This window comes from Myotis yumanensis, unplaced genomic scaffold (genome assembly GCF_028538775.1).
Source record: "Myotis yumanensis isolate MYYU_CA2020_CCGP unplaced genomic scaffold, mMyoYum1.0.hap1 SCAF_8, whole genome shotgun sequence".
NCBI lineage: Eukaryota > Metazoa > Chordata > Mammalia > Chiroptera > Vespertilionidae > Myotis > Myotis yumanensis.
In genome coordinates, this window is record NW_027223759.1 from 43,496,757 (window position 1) to 43,511,240 (window position 14,484).

The following is a 14,484-nucleotide window of genomic DNA, read 5'->3' on the forward strand; positions in this document are numbered from 1 at the left end:
CGGATGGCGCTGCCCCACCCCGCCTGCAGTATGCAAATTTAACGGCCATCTTTGTTTGGTTAATTTGCATACTCTTCTGATTGGCTGATGGGTGTAGCGGAGGTACGGTCAATTAGCATCTTTGTCTTTTATTAGTGTGGATGTTAAAAATAAGTCAGTGATTTTTACCATCTATGATACCACACAATATGATCTACACTAATAAAAGAGAAACATGCAAATTGGTGTCACTCCGCTACACCAATAAGCCATGCCCACCAGCCAATCAGGAGCAAGTATGCAAATTAACCCAACCAAGATGGCGGCAACCACGGAGCTGGAGCGAGCAGGAGGCTTGGGTTGCCCCCAGCAATGGAGGAAACCAAGCTTCCCGCCCGCCCTGGCCAGTCCTGGCCTCCGCTCAAGGCTACAAAGTTTCAATTATAGAGGATAAATAAATCCCAGATACCTGCTTCCCTCCACTCAAGGAGGCACTGAAAGAAAAAAGGAGGGACTGGGAGCTTGGGTCGCCATGGACCATGGCCAGCCTGCAAACAGCCAATAGCCCCTCACCCAGGCTGGCCACACCCTCATGGGTTGAGGGTCCCCGCTGGGGGGCTTGGCCAGTCTGCAAACAGCCATCAGCCTCTCACCCAGGCTGGCCACACACCCCCAGCAGGGACTCTCACCCCATGGGTGCGTGGCTGGCCTGCAAACCACCACAGGCCCCTCACCCAGGCCGCCCCATTCCCCAAGGGAACCCCCACCCTGATCCGGGACATCCTTCAGGGCAAACCAGCCAGCCCCCACCCTTGCACCAGGCCTATCTACACTAATAAAAGAGAAACATGGTAATTGGCGTACGGCCACTACCCTTTTCATTGGCTAATCAGTGAGTATATGCAAATTAACTGTCAGCCAAGATGGCGGCCGGCAGCCAGGCACAGAAGTGAGCATGAGGCTTGCTTGCTGCGGGCTCCAACGTTCCCCGCCTCACTTGCCGGCCTCTGAGCTACAACTCTAAGCAACTATGTACTATGTTGCAAATAAGAAGATAAACAAAACTCCAGAAACCAGCTGACTGAAACCCAGCCGGACCGAAACATTGTATCCATGTTTTCAGCAGCGAGGCCTCAGAGCTAAAGCTGGCCCAGAATTAAAAAAAAAAAAAAGAAGAAAACAAGGAGCAGTTGGGAGCTTTAGTCACTTGCCAGCCGGAAAACAGCCCTCAGCCCCTCACCCAGACTGGCCAGGCACCCCAGTGGGGACCCCCACCCTGATCGAGGACACCCTTCAGGGCAAACCAGCCGGCCCCACCAGGCCTCTATCCTATATAGTAAAAGGGTAATATGCCTCCCGGCACCGGGATCAGCGTGACAGGGGGCTGCACCCAAACCCCCTGATCACCCTGCGGCTCTGTGTGTGACAGGGGGCGGGGCCACAACCTCCCTATCCGCCCTGCTCTGTTCATGACAGGGAAAGGCGCCCCAACCCCCTGATCATCCCTGCTCTGTGCCTGATAGGGGGGAGCTCCCCAATCTCCTGATTGCCCTGGGGCTCTGTGCTTGACAGGGTGCAGCGCACCAACCCCCCCCCCCCCCCGCCCCCATGGGCCTGCTCTGTGTGTTACAGGGTAGAGCCATAACCTCTCCATCAGCCCTGCCCCGAGTGTGACAGCAGTGGCGCCCCATCCCCCTGATCGGCCCTGCTCTGTGGGTGATAGAGGGTGGCGCCGCAACACCCCTCCACGGGCCTTGCTCTGTGTTTGACAGGGTAGAGCCATAACCTCCCCATTGGCCCTGCCCTGAGTGTGACAGGGTGCAGTGCCCCAACCCCCCGATCCGCCCTGCTCTGTGTGTGACAGGGGGCGGTGCCCCAACTCCCCTATCGGCCCTACTCTGTGAGTGACGGGGGGGAGCTCCACAACCCCCTGATCGGCCCTGCGCTGTGTGTGACAGGGAGGAGCTCCCCAACCCCCTGATGGGCCCTGCTCTGTGTGTGACAGGGTACAGAGCCCCAACCCCCCTGATGGGCCCTGCTCTGTGAGTGACAGGGGGCAGCACCCCAACCCCCTGATTGGCCCTGCTCTGTGAGTGACAGGGGCAGTGCCCCAACCCCCTGATTGGCCCTGCTCTATGCATCACAGGGGGTGGTGCCACAACCTCCCCATTGACCCTGCCTTGAGTGTGATAGGGGGCGGTGCCCCAACCCCCCAATCAGCCCTACCCTGAGCATGACTGAGGGTGGCATCACAACCTCCCGATCCGCCCTGCTCTGTGCATGACCAGGGGCTGCACCTAGGGATTGGGCCTGCCCTCTGCCACCCAGGAGCATGCCTAAGCCAGCAGGTCGTTATCTCCCGAGGGGTCCCAGACTGCGAGAGGGCACAGGCCGGGCTGAGGGACTCCCCCTTCCCCCCTCCCCCGAGTGCACAAATTTTTGTGCACCGGGCCTCTAGTATCTATACTAATGAAAGGGTAATATGCTAATTATACTGGGAGACCTTTCAGGAGACCTTCCGGACGTTCTTCTGGACAAAGCCATGGTGGCGGGGCTGAGGTAGAGGCAGTTAGAGGCCAAGAGTGGAGGGCAGTTGTGGGTAATCAGGCTGGTGGGGGGCGGGGCTGGTGGGGGTAAGCAGACCAGCAGGGGGGCCAGTTGGGGGTAAGCAGGCCATTAGTGGGGGTCAGTTGGAGGTGATCAGGACAGCAGGGGGGCAGTTGGGGTGAGCAGGCTGGCAGGGGAGGCAATTGGGGGTGAGCACACTGGCACGGGGGGCAGTTGGGGGTGATCAGGCTGGCAGGGGGGGGTCATTTGGGGGCGAGCAGGCCAGCAGGCAGAGTGGTTAGGGGCAGTCAGGCAGGCAGGCAGATGAGCAGTTAGGAGCCAGCAGTCCCAGATTGCGAGAGGGATGTCCGACTGCCGGTTTAGGCCCGTTCCCTGTAAACCGGCAGTAGAACATCCTTTGAGGAGTCCCAGATTGGAGAGGGTGCAGGCCAGGCTGAGGAACACCCCCTCCCCCGTGCACAAATTTCATGCACCAGGTCACTAGTATATCAAATATTTCTGATGTACCATCAAGGTTGAAAGCCATCAGCTTCAGTTGTATGTAAGAATAATTGAAGATTTGAGAAATAGTGCCTTTGTTTATTTATTCAAATTATGTTTACTAATCTTACACAGTCATAAAGTTATCCTAAAGAATAATTGTGGCCCTGTCTGGTTTGGCTTAGTTGATAGAGTGTCGGCCTGCGGACTGAAGGGTCCCAGGTTCGATTCCAGTCAAGGGCATGTACCTTGGTTGTGGGCACATCCCCACTTGGGGTTGTGCAGGAGGCAGCTGATCGATGTTTCTCTCTCATCCATGTTTTTAACTCTCTATCCCTCTCCCTTCCTCTCTGTAAAAACTTAATAAAATATATTTTTTAAAAAATAATTGTGGATATGTCCAAAGATTTTGTTGTAAAGTATTGTGTCCAATAATAAGAGAGAACCTAAATACCTAATCAGAATACATTAAGTGAATAATTATGGGCTATTAACAATGGAATAGTATACTATGCAGCCATTAAAAATGTTATGAAGACTGCTTAATGATGATGGATATTGTTTATAACTTTTGGTCAAAGAAAAAAGCAGGTCATAAAACAAAGTGGTACCCTAGCCAATTGGGCTCAGTGGATAGAGTGTTGGCCTGTGGACCAAAGGGTCCCAGGTTCGATTCTAGTCAAGGGCACGTACCTTGGTTGCAGGCTCCTCCCCAGCTCAGGGCACATGCAGGAGGCAACCAATCGATGTGTTTCTGTCACATCGATGTTTCTGTCTTTCCCTCCCTTCCATTCTCCCTAAAAAAAAAAAAAAAAAAAAAAAAAAAAAAAAAAATGGAAAAATATCCTTGGGTGAGGATTAACAAAAAAAATAAAACTAAGTAGTTATATGGATTCCATTCATGTTTCTTTTTAAATCTTTAGGTAAACATATAGACGCTTTTAGAAAGGAAATTGCCCAAAATGTTAACAGTGACTTTACATTTATAATTTTTAAGTGAATATTGTTTTAGAAGAATTAAAAATTATACATAGAAGTAAATTATTTAAAATTGTATTGTTCAGTTTAATACCTTTAAAGTTTGACCTGCATTTAGCAGGACCACTTAACTAACACTAATAGAAACTCTTAAAGGTTTCTCAAAAACAAAATCGAAACTACTGCATCAAATAGGAAAGCAAAGAATAATGATGTATTCTGAATTTGAATGCAATGAAAAACAAACTGCCCAATTTCTTAATCCACTTGCTGATTCAAGCTAAAAAATCTTTTCATTTAAAAAAATCACCTATTGAATAATGTCTCACCAGTGAATAGAGATTATTTTTGCAATAAGGCAATTTCAGTAGATGTGGTTATCCTGGGATAATCACACCCCTGGGGATGTAGCCTTGTGCCTGTAATCTCCCAGGAGTGTAATTATTTCATGATAGCTGTACCCCCCAGTGCTGCATTATTTCTATTATGAAATTCTTATTTTAGTATATAAAGTAACTTACTTTGATCACTGGGAACTGCAAGGTGCTGTTAGACTATTCCAGCTGTGAGGTTTACAGAGACCAGCTATAAGATTTACTTCTCCTTTACAAAGTTAAATTAGGCAATCAAAATGCTTCTTTTGGCTAAGCTGGTTTACAATATCTTTTCTACTGATAAAATCTTAACTTCATAAGTTTTCATCCTTTTTGGATAGTACATTCAAATTATATGTAAAATTTGCAGGCTTCAGTGGAGGCTGAATTTTTATGAAATATTTTTATATAAATGGCCTGCCCACTGGCTTTTATTTATACTCTATGGCCCTTATTCTTATCATAGATTGTTACCATTTGTCACTCATGTTTATAACGTATATTGAAGTTAAACATTTTTTAATCTGCAATGGGATTTTCAACAAAGCAAGTGGGGTTTTGAGGGGAGAGAAGCATGAGTAATAAATTTTAATGTTTTATTATTATTATTATTGATTTTAGACTGAGGAAGGAGAGGGAGAGATAGAAACATCAATGATGAGAGAGAATCATTGATTGGCTTCCTCCTGCACGCTCTCTACTGGGAATCGACCTCACAACCCAGACAATAAGAAAAATAAACTTACTGATTTTGAAAGAGAGCAAGAGAAACATCAATCTGCTGCCTCCTGTACATGTCCCGACCAGAGATCAAACCAGCAAGTTGGTTATGTGCCCTGACCAGGAATACAACCCTCCACCTTTCAGTGTACGAGATGATGCTCCAACCAACTGAGCCACACCAGCCAGGGCTGGGTCTCACTCTTTTAGTGAGCCTGTGCCCCTTGAGTTGTAAACTTCACAAGTGCTCCTCAGTTTTCCCCCCTCATTTCTCAGCTTTTTTTTTCCCTGTGTAGGTTAGGCTGTAATAAAATAGCTTTCTTTAAGGGTAAGCATTTGTTCAGGACAACAGAATGATCTGGGCATACTCAAAATGGTTCCTTTTCCCTCTCACTTTTGGAAGAGAAGTTTAGGGGATTGTTCTTTGATGTTCATAGTGAGAACCTGATGGACTCATGGAAATAAAACTCACAACGGTTGGGCCCCAGGAGTTTTTATCTCTCAAGCTAATTCTTGTTCAGTCTCCAACAATAGTCAGGTATCCTTTAGGTAATCCTACCATTTGCTGGCTCCATTGGTGATTTCTGGTTCTAGTAAACTGATTCTCTGTCACCTGTCTCTCCTATTTTGGGGATAGTAATTTGCCCTGTGACCTCAATTCTGTGATAGACTTAAGAAGATTTGTTGATTTTCAGTATTTTCAGCTTTTTTCTTATTGTGAGGATGGGAGAACTTTTCAATCTCTCTATATATTGGACCAAAACCCAAAAGTTATAAAAGCAGCATAAAAGTGAATAAACATTAAGTCCAAATTTGTTAACATTAGTTTCACTTTGTACTAATCATTTGACTTGTGGTTTTTCAGGCTTAAGTTACTTTATATTTAAAGTTACTGCTTTTTTTTTTTTAATTTAGCTATAATGTTTACAATATTTGGAACTGTCTAAATATGGTAATATGGAGAATATCATATCTTTTTAAAAGTAAATTTGAAATTCCAAATGATGTCACCAGATATTCTTGACATGTACAGCATTCCTTTTTTTTTTTTTAATCCTCACCTGAGGATTCTTTTCTTTTCTTTTCTTTTTTTTGAGGGAAAGGAAAGAGAGAGAAAGAGAACATCGATGTTAGAGAGAAACATTAATCAATTGCTTCCCGTTTCCAGTATGCACCTTGACCAGGGATAGAACCTGTAGCCTGAGTACATTTCCTGACTAGGAATTGAACCCACCACCTTTTGGTGCACAGGACAACACTCCAACCAACTGAGCCGCCTGGCCACAGCAATTTTTCTTTTTCTTTATAATGCCTCCGTGTGAGACTCAGCAACACCACAAATGGCCAAAGTGCTCTTAGGTGCCTAATGTTTCAAGTGTCTCTATCCAGTCTTGTTTACACCATAACTTTTAGTGTTTAAACAATATGAAAATGAATAAATAGCTTAAATTGAGGAAAGTATTATTTTACACTTGTTGCAGAGCCTTGCTGGCATGTCTGTATTCTTTTCCTTTTATAATTTCCCTTAACTCTTGATTTAATTTTTCTAGAATTTTACACTAAGCTATAGAACTGATAGGAATATTCTGCAATAGAGCTCCCACATGCTGCTCCTCTACCTTTTCACCAGTCTTTCATGTTGAAGGCATTTTTGTTACTTGAGAACATGTTTGGGAAATTTAACAAAATAATTGTCTGATCATAAGTTTTGCTAGCAAGACACAAAGGAGCACGCTGGAGGGATTTTCTGTAGAAAGAAAAATGATAAACTCAGTTGCCCTCTGACAAGTCCCCCTGAATCTGTTCATGGATTTCTCTTAAGCAACTTCTTGAAGAAGTTGAATCCTACCAGCAGAGCTACTAGAAAGGCCTGTATCTGATGATAGAAATTTTTTTAAATCCTCCAGTATAATTTTACTGTAGAAAAAGTATTTGTGTTACCAGAATCTCATTAAAGCTAAATTCCTAAAATAAGCAGATATGAAAATTAATAAAGGATTGACTTCACAGTAGCAAAGCGAAGTTAGGCACCATTTCTGTCCTTTATAACATGTAGTTGATCAGTCAGGAACCAAATTTTTTTTAATATATGAAGAAGCTAATTAACTGAAAAGAAATTTTGACCTATTAAAGAGATTATTCAGAAACCTTATTAAGTCATAGGGCTTTAACCGTTTGAGTCCCAAGCAGCGCGATTGTGCTGCTTGGTATTTCTCGACATAAAATAAAACAAGTGCTATCACGCTGTTTGGGTCTTTTCGTACTCATTTAGAGAAAGCGCGGTTGCGCTGTTTGGGATTTTTCGACAGTGTTTTTTCAATACCCCCTGGGACTCAAACGGTTAAAGGTCAAAATGATGCTCTTTATTAGTACACTAGAGGCCCGGTGCACAAAATTCGTGCACAGGAGTGGGAGTCCCTCAGGCCAGCCTGCACCCTCTCCAATCTGGGATCCCTCTTGCAATCTGGGACCACTGGCTCCTAACCGCTGGCTCCTAACCGCTCGCCTGCCTGCCCACCCTTAACCACCTCTGCCTGCCGGCCTGATGCCCCTAACTGCTCCCCTGCAGCCTGATTGCCCCCTGACTGCTCCCCTGCTGGCCTAATTGCCCCCTAACTGACCCCCTGTTGGCCTGATCGTCCCTGAACTCCTCTCCCCTGCTGGCCTGATCGCCCCCTAACTGTCCTCCCCTGCCAGCCTGATCACCCCTAACTGTCCCCCTGCTGGCCTGATTGCCCCCGAACTGCTCTCCCCTGCCGGCCTGATCACTCCCTAACTGCTCTCACCTGCCAGCCTGATTGCCCCTAACCACCTCTGCCTCAGCCCCCACCACCGTGGCTTTGTCCAGAAGGACATCTGGAAGATGTCTGGTCTAATTAGCATATTACCCTTTTATTAGTATAGATTATATTTTAATATAATCAATTATATTTTAATTGATTACCAGTGCTTTAGTCATTTTGAACTATTTATAAGCACTCTTATAATTCAGTGATTAAATTTGTTGTTAAAGTGGCTATGCCTTGAAATTCTGTTGACATTAACAAATTAATTACTGTTCTATCAGTAAATGACTGCTCTGTATTAAAGGCATGTGTGAGACTAATAGAGGCTATACCTCCCTCAATCTCAAAGGAGTATTATGATTCTCAGATCACAGTCATAACTCTCTTTTGTGACTTTGTATTAGCATCATTCCATCTACACAAGGTCTGCCAGCTTCAAGTAAAGAAAATTAGCTAGTGGTTATCTAGGAAAAGAAGAATGAATGAAATGTAGTCTACGTAGTAAATATTAATTCTATTCAAATCAAACTAATGAAGTTAACATGAACCTTCATCATGTTCCACTCTCTTAGAATGCCCTACTTTTTACCTTTTCCTAAAACCTATGAGAGTTTGAAAATCAAACTTAGTTTCTAGTTCTTTCCTATAAGCTTTTTTGAAAGAGGGACTGTATCTTTTTTTATCTTTGTATTCCCAATGCCTTGCACAGTCTACATGCTTAGTAAATAATAGTTTAGTGAGTGATTGAATAAAAAAGCTTTGCTAGCTATTCTAAATATCACTATCATCCTTTCTGGATATATCTTATTGTGTGTGTATGTGTGTGTGTGTGTGTGAATCCTCACCTGAGGATATTTTTCCATTGATTTTTAGAGAGAGTGGAAGGGAGGCAGAGAGACAGAGAGAAACCTCAATGTGAGAGAGACACATCAATTGGTTGTCTCCCGCGTGCACCCCGACTGGGCCAAGGATCGAGCCTGCAGCCAAGGTATATGCCCTTAATCAGAATTGAACCCCTAACCCTTCTGTCCGTGGGCCAACACTCTATCCACTGAGCCAAACCAGCTAGGGCTACAATTTATATTTTTCCTGTTCTTTCATATAAACTAATTTTCCCCCAAAAGATTATAAGCTATCCTAGCCAGAGTGGCTCAGTTGGTTGAGTGTTGTCCCATGGACCAAGGTAGCTGGTTAGAGTCCTGGTCAGGGCACATACCCAGGTTTCAGGCTCGATTCCCAGTAGGGGGTGTGCAAGGAGGTAGCTGATTGATGTTGATATTTCTCTCTCATTGATGTTTCTATCTATCTCTAAAAATCAATGAAAACATTTTTTTAAATTCTTAAGACATAGTGCTAGCTTCTAATACTTCATATTCATCACAACACAAATTATTTTTTATTAAATTTATTGGGGTGACATTGGTTAATAACATTATATTAGTTTTAGGTGTACAATTCTATAATACATCATCTGTATATTGCATTGTGGGCTCACTACCCAAAGGATAGTGTCCCTCTGTCACCATATGACAGATGATTTTTCTTAGTCCTTTAGGACTAGGAATTTACTTTATTATAGCTGGATGTATCATCACTAAAACGTTCACATTTAATTAAGTTGAAAATGTAAGTTTGAAGACATAACCAAATATGTCATGTGTTTTTATATTGATTCTGTAAAGCAAGATTATTCTTAATAAACAGTGTTTTCTGTCAGCATACAATAAGGGCAGTTTTATCCTTCCTTAGTTTTGTGTATTTTTCAGATGCATAGATTAAATGCAATGTTTCATTTTCTCTTTATATTGTATGTTTTAATAGAGATCAAATTAGCTGTCTTCAGTATGAACTTGGGATACGGGCAATAAGAAATCCTATTGTTTCCAGCCTCCACTTAAGATGAACTGGCAGTGTGTCAGGAAAATTCCCAGTATGGAGTAGTGTTATTACAACTCAGTTCGATTGGCTCTTGTATAACCTTTAGAAAATCATACATAAAATATTCTCATCGCCCAAACCGGTTTGGCTCAGTGGACAGAGCATCAGCCTGCGGACTCAAGGGTCCCAGGTTCGATTCCAGTCAAGGGCATGTACCTTGGTTGCAGGCATATACTGAGTGGGGAGTGTGCAGGAGGCAGCTGATTGATGTTTCTCTCTCATCAGTGCCTCTAACTCTCTATCCCTCTCCCTTCCTCTCTGTAAAAAATCAATAAAATATATATTTTTTAAAATTCTCATCTATATAAATAAAAATCACCCACACACTTTATTAATAGCTTTGTTCACTTTTTCCCTGGGACTTGTGCTACATGTTCCTACTGTGCCCCCCTTTTAGTCTTTTTAAAGAAAACTTTCTATAAGCTTTCTTAAAAGCAAAATGGTTAGGTAATATTAGGAATTAAATATAAGTGTAAGATAATTCTTGCTAATTCCTACTAGACACAGATCTCTTGTTTGATCTTGTACTAGAACTAGTGCCTCTAAGTGTCCTTTTTACATTTAGTTACAAGGAGTGGCTTTTTCCCTAGATACAGTCAGTTTAACTTTAGAAAAGAAGGTGGTACTTTCATGGAAATAAGAATCATATATTTTATTTGTGGTAATGTTGAGGGGGTTCTTCTAAAACACATATTTTTAGGGATATACCGCTATTGCTATGACTATAGGTAGGTACATGGTGAGAGCAGGAACACACCAGGTTGAAGTCTCAGCCTGTTTTCCTTAGTCTAGTTCAGGAGCCAGAAATGTGTGTGTTTTCAGGTATCATTTCTTGAATTCATACTTCATAAGACTTTTCATATACTCCCCCAAAATATGTGGTATAATGTACCAAAATAATTAATAATGTCTCTAAATCTAACTACAAATTTGTAGGAAATACAAGGGCTAGAAGAAGATATTAAATTATGTCACTGTTCAGAATGTGGGAAATTCTACAGGACAATGACTGAGTTTCTTCAACAAGTGAATAGTGGGTAATGGAGGAGAGGTTGCTAAATTTGTTTTAGATGAAAAGAGACTTAAGATATGTATCAGTTATACATCAATTTAAAAAAAAGAGGGAGACAAGAGAGATATAAAATAAATGCAATGTGTAGACCTTGTTTGGATTCTAATCTGAACAATTATAAACATACTTTTGAGACTATCAGGGAAATCTGAATGTTGACTGGATATTAGATGGTGTCTTAAAACTGTATCAGTAGCCCTAACTGGTTTGGCTCAGTGGATAGAGCATCAGCCTGCAGACTGAACGGTCCCAGGTTCGATTCTGGTCAAGGGCATGTACCTCGGTTGCGGGCACATCCCCAGTAGGAGGTGTGGAGGAGGCAGCTGATCGATGTTTCTAACTCTCTATCCCTCTCCCTTCCTCTCTGCAAAAAATCAATAAAATATATTTTTTTAAAAATAAATAAATTTTAAAAACTGTATCAATAGGTGTAATAAAAGTTTTGGGGTTTTATTTTTTTTAATATATTTTATTAATTTTTTACAGAGAGGAAGGGAGAGAGATAGAGAGTTAGAAACATCGATGAGAGAGAAACATCGATCAGCTGCCTCCTGCACATCCCCCACTGGGGATGTGCCTGCAACCAAGGTACATGCCCTTGACCGGAATCGAACCTGGGACCCTTCAGTCCGCAGGCTGATGCTCTATCCACTGAGCCAAACCGGTTTCGGCTGGGGTTTTATTTTTAAGAAATAGTTATTATTAGTGATTTATATATCTGAAGTTTATTTAAAATACTCTTATCAAAAAAGAAACAAAGAAACTTGGAGTTAATAGATAAAACAAGAATGGCATAATATTGATACTTGTTGAAGCTGTTTGATGAATACCTAAGGTTTGTTACATTATTCTCTCTAGGTTGGAAATTTTCCATAATATAAAGTTATTAAAATACACACATACACAATGAAAGGGAAAAAATTGTTTACCGCTGTAACAGTAAATAAAACTATACAGGGTGTTCCCAAAAAATTCATACACACTTTTTTCTGATAACTCAACTGATGTTTCTTTCTTTTCAGATTTAACTCTTGGAATTAATAATGATTCAAAGTATGTATACATTTTTAGGACACCCTATATTTATTTTATAAGAACTAGGGGCCTAGTACACAAATTCGTGCACCGTGAATGGAACTGTGGGCTGCAAGGCTGCGGTGGGCACAGGGGCGGGTCTTGGCCCATCCTCCGGGCCCCCGCCTGGCCCCTCCCACCACACCCCCAGTTCCCTGTCTTCTGGCAGCCCTGTTCCTGCCACCGCTGCTCCCACGCTCTGACAGCATGGTCCCGCTTGCACCTTCTGATGGTGCAGGGTGGTTGGGGCCAGCGCCCACAGCAGGTGCAAGCGGCGGCTCTGGCTCTGGCACCGGCTCCATCTGCGAGCGGGGCCAGAGCCAGCAGTGGGTGCAAGCAGCAGCTCTGGTGCTGGCAGCAGATGCGAGCAGGGCCATTGCCAGCAGTGGGTGTGAGAGGTGGCTACTGGCCTCAATCGCCCCTCAGGAGCAGGGGGAGGTGGAGAAGCCCTGAGGGGTGACTGGGGCTGGCAGCCGCGGCTTGCACCTGCTGACAGCACCAGCAGCAGGTGCGAGCAGCGGGGCCAGCATTGGTTCGGGAGCAAAGAATTTTCAGTAACCACCAGAGGCTTACCCCAATGACAGTGACCGGCGCCCCCGCTCACCTGCTCCACCATCCCGCCACGGCCAATGCCTGCCATGTTCCGCGCTCTGCTGCCCGCTGCCGATGCCCACCATGTTCCACAGGCACCCCCTGGTGGTCAGCACACATCATAGTGACTGGTTGTTCAGTTGTCCCTCTGTTCAGTCTATTTGCTTATTTGGGTTTTATAGAGAGAGAGCTATTTAGTTTCAGCAAAGAGTACCATCCTGTAAATTAAATTAATGTTTTAAATTGGGGTGAAGGAGGAAAAAGCATTTCTAATACAGCCTTACCTAACACACAACTCGATCTCCTCTCTTCTCCCATGGAATACTTTAAAATTGTAGGAAGTAATTCTGTATTTGAAAGGATTGAGGAACTTTAAATGGAAGATACACTTGTCCTAGTGCTAGCAGTGAAACACAGAGTGCCTTTGCCTTTAGCAGTAGTGTTCTGCCTGTGCCATTTGTGGGAATAACCTGGGACTGCTGTCCTCAAATTGTGAAGTCAGTGGTATGGCCTAATGGCCAGAACTTCCCATATTATTCTCTGATAAAATACTCATTTTACTACAGAAAATTCTTAACCTTCCATTGCTTTTGCTTCGTTCTATAAAAAATGAACTCTTGCAATGAATAGATTAAACCCTTTAGAAACATAATTTTGTACAACATAATTCACCTTCTGCGAATTTTTTTCTCCTGAGACACTGACTTCATGCTATTCTTTTAGTGGAAATAGTCTGGGTCTAATCCAGCCGTGGGCAAACTACGGCCCCGCGGGCCGGATCCGGCCCGTTTGAAATGAATAAAACTAAAAAAAAAAAAGACCGTACCCTTTTATGTAATGATGTTTATTTTGAATTTATATTAGTTCACACAAACACTCCATCCATGCTTTTGTTCCGGCCCTCCGGTCCAGTTTAAGAACCCACTGTGGCCCTCGAGTCAAAAAGTTTGCCCACCCCTGGTCTAATCAGAACTGAATACCATAGTTGCAATCAGTACTTTAATGCTTACTCATACCACAACAAAAAAAAGTTTGCAAAATTAATTAATGTTGAAAACAGTTTCCCCAGTGGACCTGGTTTTGTAAGTTGAAACATTGGTTTTCATGCTATGGAGGCTTAACTCATCCTGGCTTACAAAATCTAGAGAGGAGCTCTCGCAAATCTACATTTTAAAACAAGTGCCCTTTTTCTGGATTACCTAGAATTATTCTGAAGTGGTGATATTTGGCTCTGGTTGGTGTGGGTCATTTGGTTGGGCGTCATCCTGTGCACTGAAAGGTTGTCAATTTAATTCTTAGGGTACATGCCCGGGTTGCAGGCTCCATCCCTGGTTGGGGGGTTGGGGGGTGGGGAGGGTTGTGCAGGAGACAGCCAATCAATGTTTTGCTCTCACATTGGATGTTTCTCTTTCTCCCTCTCCCTTCGCCTCTCTAAAAATCAATTAGAAATCTTTTTTAAAAGTAGTGATTTTGCATTTGAACATATTTGTAAAATCTTTATTTCAATATATCTAATAGTGTATTATATCAACTAAATTTTGTGTTCTGAAAGAGTTATTTGTATCAATTTAACTCTACCTAACCACTGTCACAGTAACATGAACATATAAAGACATCTTACTAAATATATCTTAATTAAATCTGAATTATATCTTTCAAACTGATGATATAAGAGCTTTAAGTACAAAAATATCTACTAGAGGCCCAGTGCACGACATTCATGTACTGGGGGGGGGGGGGGGGGGGAGTCCCTCAGCCCGGCCTGCACTCTCTCACAGTCTGGGACCCCTCGGGGAATGTCTGCCCGCCAGCTTAGGCCCGCTCCCTGCATTAGTTGGACATCCCCCGAGGGGTCCTTAGCACTGCTGCGGAGGCGGGAGAGGCTCCCGCCACAGCTGCTGCACTCACCAGCCACGAGCCCAGC

General features: G+C 43.5%; 1 protein-coding gene across 2 annotated transcripts in view; it reads left to right on the top strand.

The window, feature by feature from the left end:
• CIR1 (corepressor interacting with RBPJ, CIR1) overlaps positions 1-14,484 on the top strand; it is a 35,396-nt gene that overhangs the window by 16,261 nt on the left and 4,651 nt on the right. The gene's annotated exons all lie outside the window — the stretch shown is intronic.